The sequence below is a fragment of the Lathyrus oleraceus genome, chromosome 2, assembly GCF_024323335.1.
Source record: "Lathyrus oleraceus cultivar Zhongwan6 chromosome 2, CAAS_Psat_ZW6_1.0, whole genome shotgun sequence".
NCBI classification, from domain to species: Eukaryota; Viridiplantae; Streptophyta; class Magnoliopsida; order Fabales; family Fabaceae; genus Lathyrus; species Lathyrus oleraceus.
This window is the reverse complement of record NC_066580.1, coordinates 52,761,108-52,773,591: the sequence shown is the minus strand read 5'-3', so window position 1 is coordinate 52,773,591 and position 12,484 is coordinate 52,761,108. Positions and strand designations below refer to the sequence as shown.

At 40.9% G+C, this 12,484-nt stretch overlaps 1 pseudogene; it reads left to right on the top strand.

The window, feature by feature from the left end:
• The first annotated feature begins 725 nt into the window (after positions 1 to 725).
• LOC127121893 (WAT1-related protein At4g19185-like) lies at positions 726 to 1,379 on the top strand (annotated as a pseudogene).
• Positions 1,380 to 12,484: the final 11,105 nt, after the last annotated feature.

Here is a 12,484-nt window from a genome sequence, read left to right as displayed (position 1 = left end):
AGCAACATTCTCAAGTAGATGTTGGCATGTTCCCAATTCCAAGTGGAATAGTCATGAAGGATGCCAAAGCAGGATTTCCACCATACCCACTCAGGCCATAGCTATTAAATGATGAATTGGTACCATCTGAAGGTTGGTACTGAGCAGGCAAGCCACCTCCGCCGTTATAAGGAGAGCTAGGTGATCCATTGAAATACGAGTTATTGGGGATGTTGTGCCTGCTACCAAAGGACAAGGAACTGATGAGCAGTAGGAAAAGTTTTGCCTCTTGATAATAAGACGCAAATAATTGGATGCTATGCCCAAACCAAACTTGGTCATGAATCCAATGTACAAGGGGCTTGAAACAACTGCAACATTGGATCCACAAACATATGAATTTGTTATTCACAGCCCCATGTTTCATTGTTTATGCAACATATAACAGGCGATATTGGAATGAAATTTGGAAATGCAGCATATAACAGCATGGACATGCGAAGTGTCACTTGACGACATTGATATTTTCAATAAAAGAAAAGCTTAAATATTTTTTCCTTCATCTCACAGTTGTGATGTTTCCCATGTGAACCATACCAGCTATTAGTTGATCGATATATCAGAAGTTGATTTTGTGAGTCTGTTTGGTTGATGACGGAAGTACATTACACCAGATTGCTAGATCTTCCTGCATCTGATTTTACATGACAGGAAGACAATTCCAATAAACCTGCATCTGATTTTTCATGACAGGAAGACAAAATCCAACTTATGCTGCTGCAATTCAGCCAGCGACTCCAGTCTTTACATTTGTGTTGGCTATAATGATGGGTACAGAAAGAGTAAACTTGCTAAGATATGAAGGTTTGTCCAAGGGTGGAGGAATTTTCGTCGGTGTTTTGGGGGGCCTTAATGATGGTTTTGTACCGTGGACCAACACTGGTAGGATCTTCGGAATTGGACATTATATCACACGGTGAAATAAGTTCCAAAGGTCAACCAGAGCCTTCTAGATGGTTAGTTAGTGGTTTAATGGATCTTGGACTTGACCATTTTCATCTTGGAGTTTTGTGCTTCATAGGGAACTGCATGTGCATGGCTTCTTTTCTATCCATTCAGGCTCCCTTATTAAAAAAGTATCCTGCAAACCTATTTGTCACAACATATTTGTACTGCTTTGGAGCTTTACTGATGGTAACTGCATCATACTTCGAACTGATGAGTTAACTGATTGGAGTTTGAATCAGTCTGAAACATTTGCCATTTTATATGCTGAAATTATTGCATCTGCACTTAATTATGGAATCATCACATGGAGCAAATTTGGATTATCTTCACTACCAAAGCCGGAAACCAATTATAAACCAAGCATTGTCGCAGAAAACGAATGCAAGCCGTGACAACAATGTGCTGAGTCAGAATACTCAAAAGCAAAACGGCATGATTTCCAAAGGTAAATCAACTTCAAAAGTAGATTCACAAGCCAAGAGTTCGAGAATGCTGCATCGAATGTGTCGAACCTGTTTTCCAAAATTGAGCGGAAGGTTCTGGTTCAGATGCACATGACAGTGCATCAGACAATAAACAAAGTACCCTTGTTTTTCCCAAGGGAAATTCCATTCTAAGTGCCAAGGTACTGACATTCTTCAGAATAGGAACCTTTTCTATTGATGTACGATGTCATGATCAGAGTGATACACAAGGACCTTCGTCGTGCACTGACGGCGTCGTGGCTTCTCTCAAGGACAAAGTTGAAGCGAGCGTGAAGTTTAAAGAAAACGACATTGATACGAAGCGAAGGCACTCACCTATTTGAAGTTTCGGGATGAACAATCAGTGATACAAATTACGCAAAGAGAATTGAAATTTCATGGAGTTGGTGTTACGCCAAAAGAAATCCCTGAAACTGCAAACATAAAGTTACCTTGCAATACAACTCGGTGCCAAAACTCGTCGAAATCCAAAAAGACAGTGTCTGTCACCGTCGGCTTAGTTCTGGCATCAATAGTAGTGTCAGCATGTAGGCATTCTAGCTTTCACAATGTACCGTCGGCGGAAGAAAAAGCTTGGTAGTGCCTTTGATATCACTGAAAGTCGTCTAAGTACCGATCAAACCAGAAGTATTTACCAGAAAAATGGATCTCCATTCGCAACCTTATAAGAAATGACTACCGTGTGCATGTGGGCAGCATTTTTGGATGAGTCGGATGTAGCGGAAGCCGGTTCTCATGGTGATGTGGAAACCAGTTGCACAAGATTCAGTTGGTGCAAGGCCAGACATTCCTGATTGAAAGTAACGAAGATAACCAGTGGATTGACGCATTCTCCCGTGGGGGTAGTAGCATAGAGTTCAACTCAACTGCTGCTGGATCTTGCTCTATATCAAGGTATGGCAATGTGTGGTCTGAGGCCACTTCCTCAGAGTCTGTCGAAATGCTCTTGAAATATGTTGGACAGGGGGAGTATACTCCTAGGCAAACTATTATTCAGGAATCAGATGTTTGTGATGAACTGGCCTGCTTAGCTAAGCAAATGGACTCCAATCCAAAACCTGATGATAGAAATGAATTTACAGATAATGTTACAGATTTACAACCACCCGGTGATGCTCATATAAGTTTTTCTGGATCGAAGAAGCCCGCAGGAATTGAACAGTCTCAGACTGGAATTCCCCAAAGTCACGAAGGTGAATTATCCATTGAGGGAAGTTCAGGTATTCTGGAACCAAATGATATGTTCCAAAATATTGACTTGCCTATGTCTGAGCATAGTCGAACCTTCTTTACCGATGATAAATTTGACATTACTAATCAAAGAGAAGCTCAGACTGTGGCTGATGGCTTAAATCATTGTGAAACTCGTGATTCATCAGCACTTGTGGTGGAAATTAATATTACTGATTTATCTATTCAAAATACGGTGGATGAGAAGCAAAGCCCTCAACTAACTGAAAGTAATAATCAAAATTTGGAATCTTCTATGATGAAGGAAAACTGTTGTAGATACACAGACTCTGGATCAAAATGCAGTTGATGTTGATGGCCATCATCCTGATAGATCTATTTTTGCAATACCCCCGCAAGATTCTCTAGAAGGAGGAAGTGTAGTTAAAGGACTTGATGCCGAGTTAAGTAGTTTAGAGGATTCCATGGTGTCGCTCCCCAGGATTTCCGAATCCAGGTACAAACGCGAAAAAGAGTGGCGAGGAAAAGAAAGAAAAGAGTCGCCAGCTATGTACTTTTATCCCAGGAGGAGGGAAAGGTAGTACTGCATAACCTAGAGGGAATAGATAAAACAAAGTCTCGAACCAGATAAAAATTGAGTAAGGGGGCCGGTTACGTGAAGGGAAGGTTATCGCACCCCTTCACGTCTGTGGTACTCCACAGGATCCACGTTGGCTATTTATGTCTAAAGTGTGTAAAAAGTCCTATATGCAATGCAAAAGAGAGAAAATCAAAGTAGGGGAAATAAAGAGTTATTGCTCGCACAGGCCCTACCCTGCTGCATACGTATCTCAAGAAGGATTGAGAATCAGAGCACCGTAGCTCGGATAACCTATTTCTGTTTGTTTTGTGTTTTTTAGATGAACGACGTTACTACGCAATCCACCGGATGCTCGACCTTTGGAGACTTACTCACCTGTAGTAGAAGGAGTTAACGTGTCCTTAAGAGAAGATAGAGTTTGTTTGTGTTTTAGGAATGCTCATGCAAGAAAGGAAGTCCTAGACGAAGGAACCGTGCTACCTTAATTGACATGCAAACGAGAGACTATACGAAGTCTAGCAATCCTATGGGGAGATGATCACACCACACAAAAACATATAGCATGAAGTAAACACATCAACAAGGGGGCTCATGAGAGGACCACAAATAAAGGAAACAAGATGCCAATAGATGGACTTACACTCGACTCCAAGGAAACAAAATGCCAATAAATGGACTTACATCCAACTCCAAAAAAACAAACGGGAAACAGAAAGCCAATCAATGGTCTTACATCTAACTCCACAAAACAAACAGGAAACAGAAATCCAATCAATGGTCTTACATCTAACTCCATAAAACAAACAAACATGCATGAAAAGCAAACACATGAAAGATTCACAAGTAAGCAAACAAGCAATCAAGCATCACTCTCTATATACAAACAAGTGGCTCAGACAAGTTGGTTTGGCTTTAGTCAAGGGGTCATATCAACCTCGACAAACAAGCCAAAACTGTAGGGGTGTTCTGAAGCTCTTAACCGCTAACATTGAGAGTTAGGGTGAAGCTGATGAAAGGAAATGAGGATAAGACCTCATGCTCTTAACCCTGGCCTGGGTGAGCTTAAATCAAAGAAAACGTGGGGATCCAGAAAGAGGGACCCTATTCCACTTGACTGACTCTATACAAAGATCTTGGGTTATGTTCAAGAGCATCAGCACGTAGTGCGAGCATAATGAACGACTCAACGAATAACAGGGGATTGGTTGCTAATCCCTTCTATCTGTCAATTGCCTCTTCACTTAGGAGGACTTAACAAGTAACATGCCTCAACAAGGAGGTCTTTAGCACAAATATAAACAAGCATAATCATGGCCTCTTAAGGAGGACTTCAGCCAAATGCCTGCCAAAAAGGTGGCAGGACTTCCAAACTACATGGAGTGAGAGAATGGTTACCTAGGTGGTATATCAATCACACTCCAAAGCAAATCTCAAGCAAGAGCTAAAAGCGACTAATGTACCTATACAAAACCCAAACAGTCAATATCTCAGATAGAAAAAAAACAACAGACAACAACATTGGAACTTTCCAATATCTACACAATGCAAGTCACAAATGCAAGCACTCAAGTGAGTCCATCACATCAATGGACCTACAACACAACAAGAGTTAGTGATCAAAGCAAATGGCATCTCATGTAATGAGATCACATCACCCATTAGTGTTAAATGCTCAAGCCTGAAACACAAAACACAATTGGTAAGTACAAACCACTAGTATAAAGACTAGGGTCAAAGGTAAGTCAAATAGTCAAAACAGAAGTCAATATTTCACATGAAGCACATTCAATCAAACAATAAAGAGTCCTTAAAAGGACCAAAGCCAATTCATAAGGCGAAGCCATCAAATAATCAAGATAAGGCAAAGGCAAGCAATGTGATCAAAATTGGACATCAAGAATAGAAAATTCACATTAAAACAGAAATGTATCTAATGATCATGAATATTTTTATGTGATTTTAACATGTTATGAGCAAGCATCATACCAAAAATTAAGTCTAGAAGAGGTCAATTGGTGTATGAATGAAAATGCACAAGTACAAAGCCCAAAATATTACACCAAATGTCACACTACATGTCCATGTGTCCAAAACAGTGGTATCAAATGATAAAAATGCCAAACAAAAGCCAAAACATCATGTCACATGTTATGATCAAGCATGTCAAATTTCAAGGCAATTGGATTAAACATGAGCATTCCTCAAAACAATTAGCACAACATAGCAAATTGGCATCATGTTCAAATAAGCAAGCACAATTAAAAATCCAGAAGCACAAAAATCAGGAAATTAACATCCAAAAATAATAGAAATCAACACAAGCATGTGGAAAAAAGTTTGGATCAATTTGGACATGTTTTCTATTTTTTATGATTTTTCAAAGTCTGAAGAAAATATTGAAATAATATGAAATATGCATGGCAATTAATTGGTTTGAATGATATTTGAAAATATGTTGAAGCCAGGTATTGAACCCAGGACACAAAGTTCCAAAGCGCGCTGAAATTAAAATGCACAAACATCATTTTCCAGGATTCGAACACAGGTATTGAAGGTAAAAGAAACGCTGGAAACTAAAATTCACAAACAATACATAGCCAGGATCGAACCAGCGCGCTGAATGTCCATGAGCGCTAATTGAAACGCAGCGTTTCAATCCAGAGGAGGAACCAAATGGAAATTAAAAACGCATGGCAAGGGAATCGAACACAGGTTACGAAGGTCAATGCGCGCTAATTGCCAAACCCTAAGCCACTGAACCAGAAGGCCGGAATAGTGATTCCGGTCGTCTTCTCCGATTGACTCCACGGCGGAGACATCAAGAAATTTTCCAGAATCACACGAAACGCATATGGTTGGAAAGATCTCAAACAGTAGATCTCAAATATCAGGTTAATTTCACATAATTCTTCCTAGAACAAACGGATCGAAGAGAAACATTTTGAACATTCAAACTAAAATCTCAACATATCATGATCAATACGTAACCAAATTAAAATCTAAAACCAACAGCATTCTCAGCACAACACGATCTACATAATCATGTACATGAATTGGCAAATAGAGAGAGTCGAATTTTCACTTACTTGAAGTGCAGTGACCAAAACAAGTCTATTCAAGCCTCCTCCAGCTCCAGATCAACCTCCTCAATCTTGTTATGAAGCTTTGTGCACGAATTGGCAATGGAAACCTCTTAGATCTAGCTGAATTTCAAACTTCCATGTTCATGTTCATGATCTTGATGGGCACGAATCTTTGCTCAATTCTTCAAACCAGTTGATGATCCTTGCTCAGAATTCCATGATTAACAAGAATATGCAAAGAAATTGATGCCTTGTGTGAAGAAATTTTGAAATCGAAGTGAGAGAAAAAATGGAGGGAATGGAAAATTTCAGATCTAGAATGTGTTCTCTGAGCAAAAACAGTTAGGATTAGGCTTATATACTCCTCCTTAATCACACTGAAATTATCATTAAGCAATGGCTAATTGAGATTAAGAAGAAATAAGGTGAATGACCAATTTGGCAAGTGTGAGGTGGCATGAGCAATGTGCACGTGAACAGTGCCATGCAAGGTTCATTTTCACTTAAAATCATCCAAGGATCAATATGGCATTGGTATTTTTCATGCATGATCAACCAAATTTGAATTCTTGATTTTCCCTCCAAAATGCACATGTATGGACACTTGATCATGTGAGCTTCTTTCATGCAAGGCAATGGTTGATTTGGAAAGTGTTGGTCACAAGGAGTATGTTGCAAAAAGGATGGACCAATTTGGAGTTTTGGATCAAAAGTTATGCCATGTTGAACTTCCATGTATACTTTGCAATCATTGGACCATAACTTCTTAACCATTCATCAGAAAGACATTATCTTGGACTTTTTGAAAATGGGAGAGAAAGATCTTCAACTTTCATGTTCACCAAAAATCCATTTGAAGCTTCTTTGTTGTTGAAAAGTCAAGTTGAATGTGGACCAAAAACTTGCCATTTTTGGAAACTTGAAATTACAGGTCACTTTCCAGTTTTGGAAACTTTTGATTTGGCTTCAAAATATTCAAGATAGATGTTTGACATGATGAATAGGCTTTGTATGAACATGAATGAGATGCTTCCACTCACTTCCCCATCTCAAAGCCCTCAGTTGACTGCACAGTTGATTGTAATGGTCCTCAGATGACCTGGAAATGTACTGATGAAATTGGGCCTCTACCACTTGGTAAAATTGCTTCAAAATGAACCCTAGCTCATATAAGCTCTTCAGAATAATCATGTGGTCTCCTTTGTACAAAGGATTCTCTTGATGCCAATTCTGACTGCCATGGTGCAATGCAATATGGAATAATAAATGTCCTAAAAAAGGAATGAATGCATGAATGGGGAGGGCAAATTTGAGGTGCTACAACTGCCCCTATTCAATCAACTGTGAACCTGAACGGATGAAAGCAACAGCTATCAGACTTCCAAGGTAAACATGGATTGAATACCAAAAGAACCGGTGAACTTGCACTCTGCACGCGACGAATCAAGGAAAGCGAGGTCATTTACCAATGGCGGCTTCCAAACAGAATTGATATTTACCGATATCAAGGAAAGCGAGGCCATTTACCGATGGCGGCTTCAAAACAGAATTGATATTTACCGATATCTAGGAAAGGGAGGCCATTTACCGATGGCGGCTTCCAAACAGAATTTGATATTTACTGATATCAAAGAAAGCGAGGCCATTTACCGATGGCGGCTTCAAAACAAGATTTGATATTTACCAATATCAAAGAAAGCGAGGCCATTCATCGATGGCGGCTTCAAAACGGAATTGATATTTACCGATATCAAGGAAAGCGAGGCCATTTACCGATGGCGGCTTCAACTGGGGAGGAAAAAAGATGTTTACAACTGGAACAAGACCAGACGTTTACTGACGACTCTACTGAGGAATTGATATTAGAAAGCGCTTCACGACCAGACATTTACCGATGACTGGGAAGGAACTCGATGTTTACCGACATCAAACAAGGATGCTTACAAGTGAAACAAGACCAGACATTTACCGATGACTGGGAAGGAACTCGATGTTTACCGACATCGAACAAAGATGCTAAGAAGGGAAACAAGACCAGACATTTACCGATGACTGGGAAGAAATGATACACGACCAGACATTTACCGATGACTGGGAAGAAATGATACACGACCAGACATTTACCGATGACTGGGAAGAAAGGATACACGACCCGACATTTACCGATGACTGGGAAGAAATGATACACGACCAGACATTTACCGATGACTGGGAGGAAATGATACACGACCAGACATTTACCGATGATTGGGAAGAAAGGATACACGACCAGACATTTACCGATGACTGGGAAGAAATTCAATGTTTACCGACATCGAAAGATGATTTGTACAAGTGAAACAAGACCAGACATTTACCGATGACTGGGAATGAACTCGACGTTTACCAACATCAAACAAAGGATACACGACCATACATTTATCGATGACTGGGAAGAAATGATACACGACCAGACATTTACCGATGACTAGGAAGAAAGGATACACGACCAGACATTTACCGATGACTGGGAAGAAAGGATACACGACCAGATATTTACCGATGACTGGGAAGAAAGGAACCACGACCAGACATTTACCGATGACTGGGAAGAAAGGAACCACGACCAGACATTTACCGGTGACTGGGAAGAAAGGAACCACGACCAGACATTTACTGATGACTGGGAATGAAGTCGATGTTTACCGACATCGGAAGATGATGTGTACCGACACCAAAAAAACAGACCTTACGGGGATCAACATGACACTTACCGGTATCGCAAGGATGACATCTACATATGTCAAAACAAGGCAGACACTTGCCGGGGACTAAACTGGGGAGAGAATCAAGCTTTCCTTTCGCGGACTGGTGAGGAAATAAATCTCTCTGGGGATTATCGATTCTGAACGTTGCCAAGAGCAACTGCTGCAAAGGTGCCATGCTGATGTTGAAAAAATGATCCGCCTCTGCTGGGGACATGGTCAAGCCTACAAGATGCAAGGGGAGGAAAACTCTTGCTGGGAAAGCAAATGATCACTTTGCTGAGCACACAATTCCTGATTCGATCTCCCAACTCTGTGGGGAGTAGCACTGCTGGGGATACTTACTGATCTGACATTCTCGGAACGGCAGAGAAACCAACTCAACTATGGAGTCACTTGTTGGGGAAACACTAACCTCTCGACCATGCTGGAGAAACAAATTCTGAAATCGACCTAGATGACCCAATGTCGCGATGCTAAACTCCTCAGAGTAACATCTTCACCAACCAGCTAAACCAATCCTCGAACGGTAACCACGGCTTGGGACTAGCTTATGCTTGCAATGCTGATGCATGAATTTTACAGCGTAATGCTCTATAACCATGGAAATGCTACGCAATTAATGATGCAATATGCTATGCTTCTCTAAATGATGAATGCATAAAAAATATCCCCCTCCAAGGACGGCACGAGCCACTCTGCTGAGGAACTCAATATCACTCCAATCTCCACCCTGCTGGGGAAAGGATAATCCTCACTCGGGACGACCTCCACTGAACCCGGTCTGCTTGGGGATTTCACTGGGGAAAACAACCACAGCACACCTCCGTTGGGGAAACAACAAATTTCAGACTTGCTGGGGAAAAACACTCTCAACCCTGCTAGGGGATTATAGCAAACTCCATACTTGGCTGCTGAAGCGACACCGATCTCGAATCCGCTGGAGAGATAACAATCTCAAACCTGCTAGGGAACACCGATCTCGAATCTGCTGGGGAGGTACAGAATTTTTGACATGGAACGCCCGTCGACTCGTCGAGCACTGTTGTCCAACATCTAACCACAGTGTCAACTTTCCACTTTTGAGAGCTCCCAGACTCATCTGGACTTTTCTGATTCATCACCTTGTATTCTCGACTTATCCGTACTCTACGGAGATCGAACTCCTTAGATTCGTACAAACTTTACAATCCTCAGACTTTGAAGAGTCTTCTTGATTAATCCTCCAGGATCGTCGCACGTCTCTCGCTGTCTTCACACCGTTCTTCAACGCCTTGTCCCTGATTAGACTCCACTAGGGATCTTTCGTCGGAACGCTTTGCATCACAACCTACAAGTGAGTGAGAATTACCAATAGCGCCTGCAAAAGAGATCGTTAGATAAAAACGTGCCCCAGGCGTGCCGAAATTTCAACACCTAGGTCACTCAACCTTCCGAATAAGATTTCAAGTTTTCAATCCTATAAACATGCATCGGAAGGGACCCCTATGTCTCAAAATGCAAAGATTCTTTATCAAAATAAACGGATGATTTTGCAATCAAAGCGGTAATGAAAACAAAAACAAAATTATTTGACTGAATATGCATTTTATTGGTTGAACAAAAGTGGCTCGTAACTTAGCAATACACAGGAAGCAATCCCTGAAAAGAGGTAATTGCGCACAAAAGAAAAATCTATCCTAATGGCAATGAGAACCCGTGATCTCATCGAGTTCCAATCCGGTTACAACCCATATGTCCTCAAGACTCTCCACGCTTTCTGCCTTCTGAACAAGACGCTTCTGACTGATCTCTGCTTTCAGATTATCCAGGTGTCTTAACCAAAGTACAAACGATCATGCCAGACGCAGTTGTTCGTTTCATTCCCTCTTTTTCCTGGACCGCCCTTTCGGGTTTTCAGTCCACCGGGATACCTTTTTTTCCCAAGCCGCCCTTGTGGGGTTTTCGACTTGCCGGGTGTACAGTTTTTCCTTTTTATCCCAAATTTTTGCCCGAACCTGTTTTCATTTTTTTTCGGTTCGCCGGGATGCCCCTTTTTACCTGGACTATTTTATTCTTTTCATCCAGCGGGTCTCTTATACGAAGTATTTTTATAACTGCGTCCGCATTCACAGGGGATGGAAAATCCTTACCATCCATGGTCGTCAACAACAAGGCTCCGCCAGAGAAAACCTTCTTAACCACGAATGGACCTTCATAATTGGGTGTCCACTTGGCCCGACGATCGTTCTGAGGAGGAAGGATCCTTTTCAACACCAGATCTCCCACATGATACACACGAGGTCGCACCTTTTGGTCAAAAGCGCGCTTCATTCGCTGCTGGTACAACTGCCCATGACAAATGGCTGCCAGCCTCTTTTCCTCAATCAGGCTCAACTCTTCATACCGAGTCCTTACCCACTCAGCCTCTTCCAATTTCACATCTGTAACACCCCGATAAAATATGATAATTATTTAATTTAAGTTAATAATATATTTATTAATTTAATTAAATAATTGGATTATTATTTGGAATTATTATTATTGGAATATAAAGTTGGAATATATATAAAGAGAGTTCCATTTGGTAAAGAAAGGTTTTTTCACGTGAAAAGGGAAAGCGACAGAAAAGTGGAGAAAGGGCAAAAAGGAAGAGCAGGAGAAGAAGGTTGAAGAAGGAAGAGCTTGAAGCTAAAGGATTGCCGGATTAACTCAGGTAAGGGGGGTTTATCGTCGTTTAATGGGTATTATGGGTTAACATGTAATGGGTAGTAATAAGCCGTTGAATTGACCCTAATTGGGATGATGAGTGCTGAAAAATTGTGATGAATAAGTTATGTTAAAGCTGTAATTGAATCTATATTTGGGTGAGTTGTGATTTTCCGAACGTGTAGCTTTTTACGGAATTGGAATCGGAGGTCCGGAAGTCCTCCAAAGGCGGAAAATGCGGAGAATTCTGCATTCTGCTTCGTGTTAGCGCAGGAACAGCTTTCTGTCTTGCGTTAACCGGTTAACCCAGGGTGTTAACCGATTAACACTGTTATGAATTGTGAAATATTGATGTCTGTCTTGCGTTAACCGGTTAACCCAGGGTGTTAACCGGTTAACACTGTTAAAATGTGCCAGGAAGCGTGTTCTGTGTTGCGTTAACCGGTTAACCCAGGGCGTTAACCGGTTAACACTGTTTGAAAAGTGAAAAAAAATGATATTTAATTGTTGTGTACAATTGAGGATTGGCCTATATTGGTGTATGATATAGGAGGGATCATTTCCCGTTGTTTTGAGCAGTATAGGTATTAGTAGAGTGTGCTAATACTGTGATTTATTATTTGACATGATATGATTTCATGATAAATAGGCTGATGATGTATGATGGTGTGCATAATGTTGTGAATATATCTATTATGTATGCAATTGTGGATGGACTGTTTATGG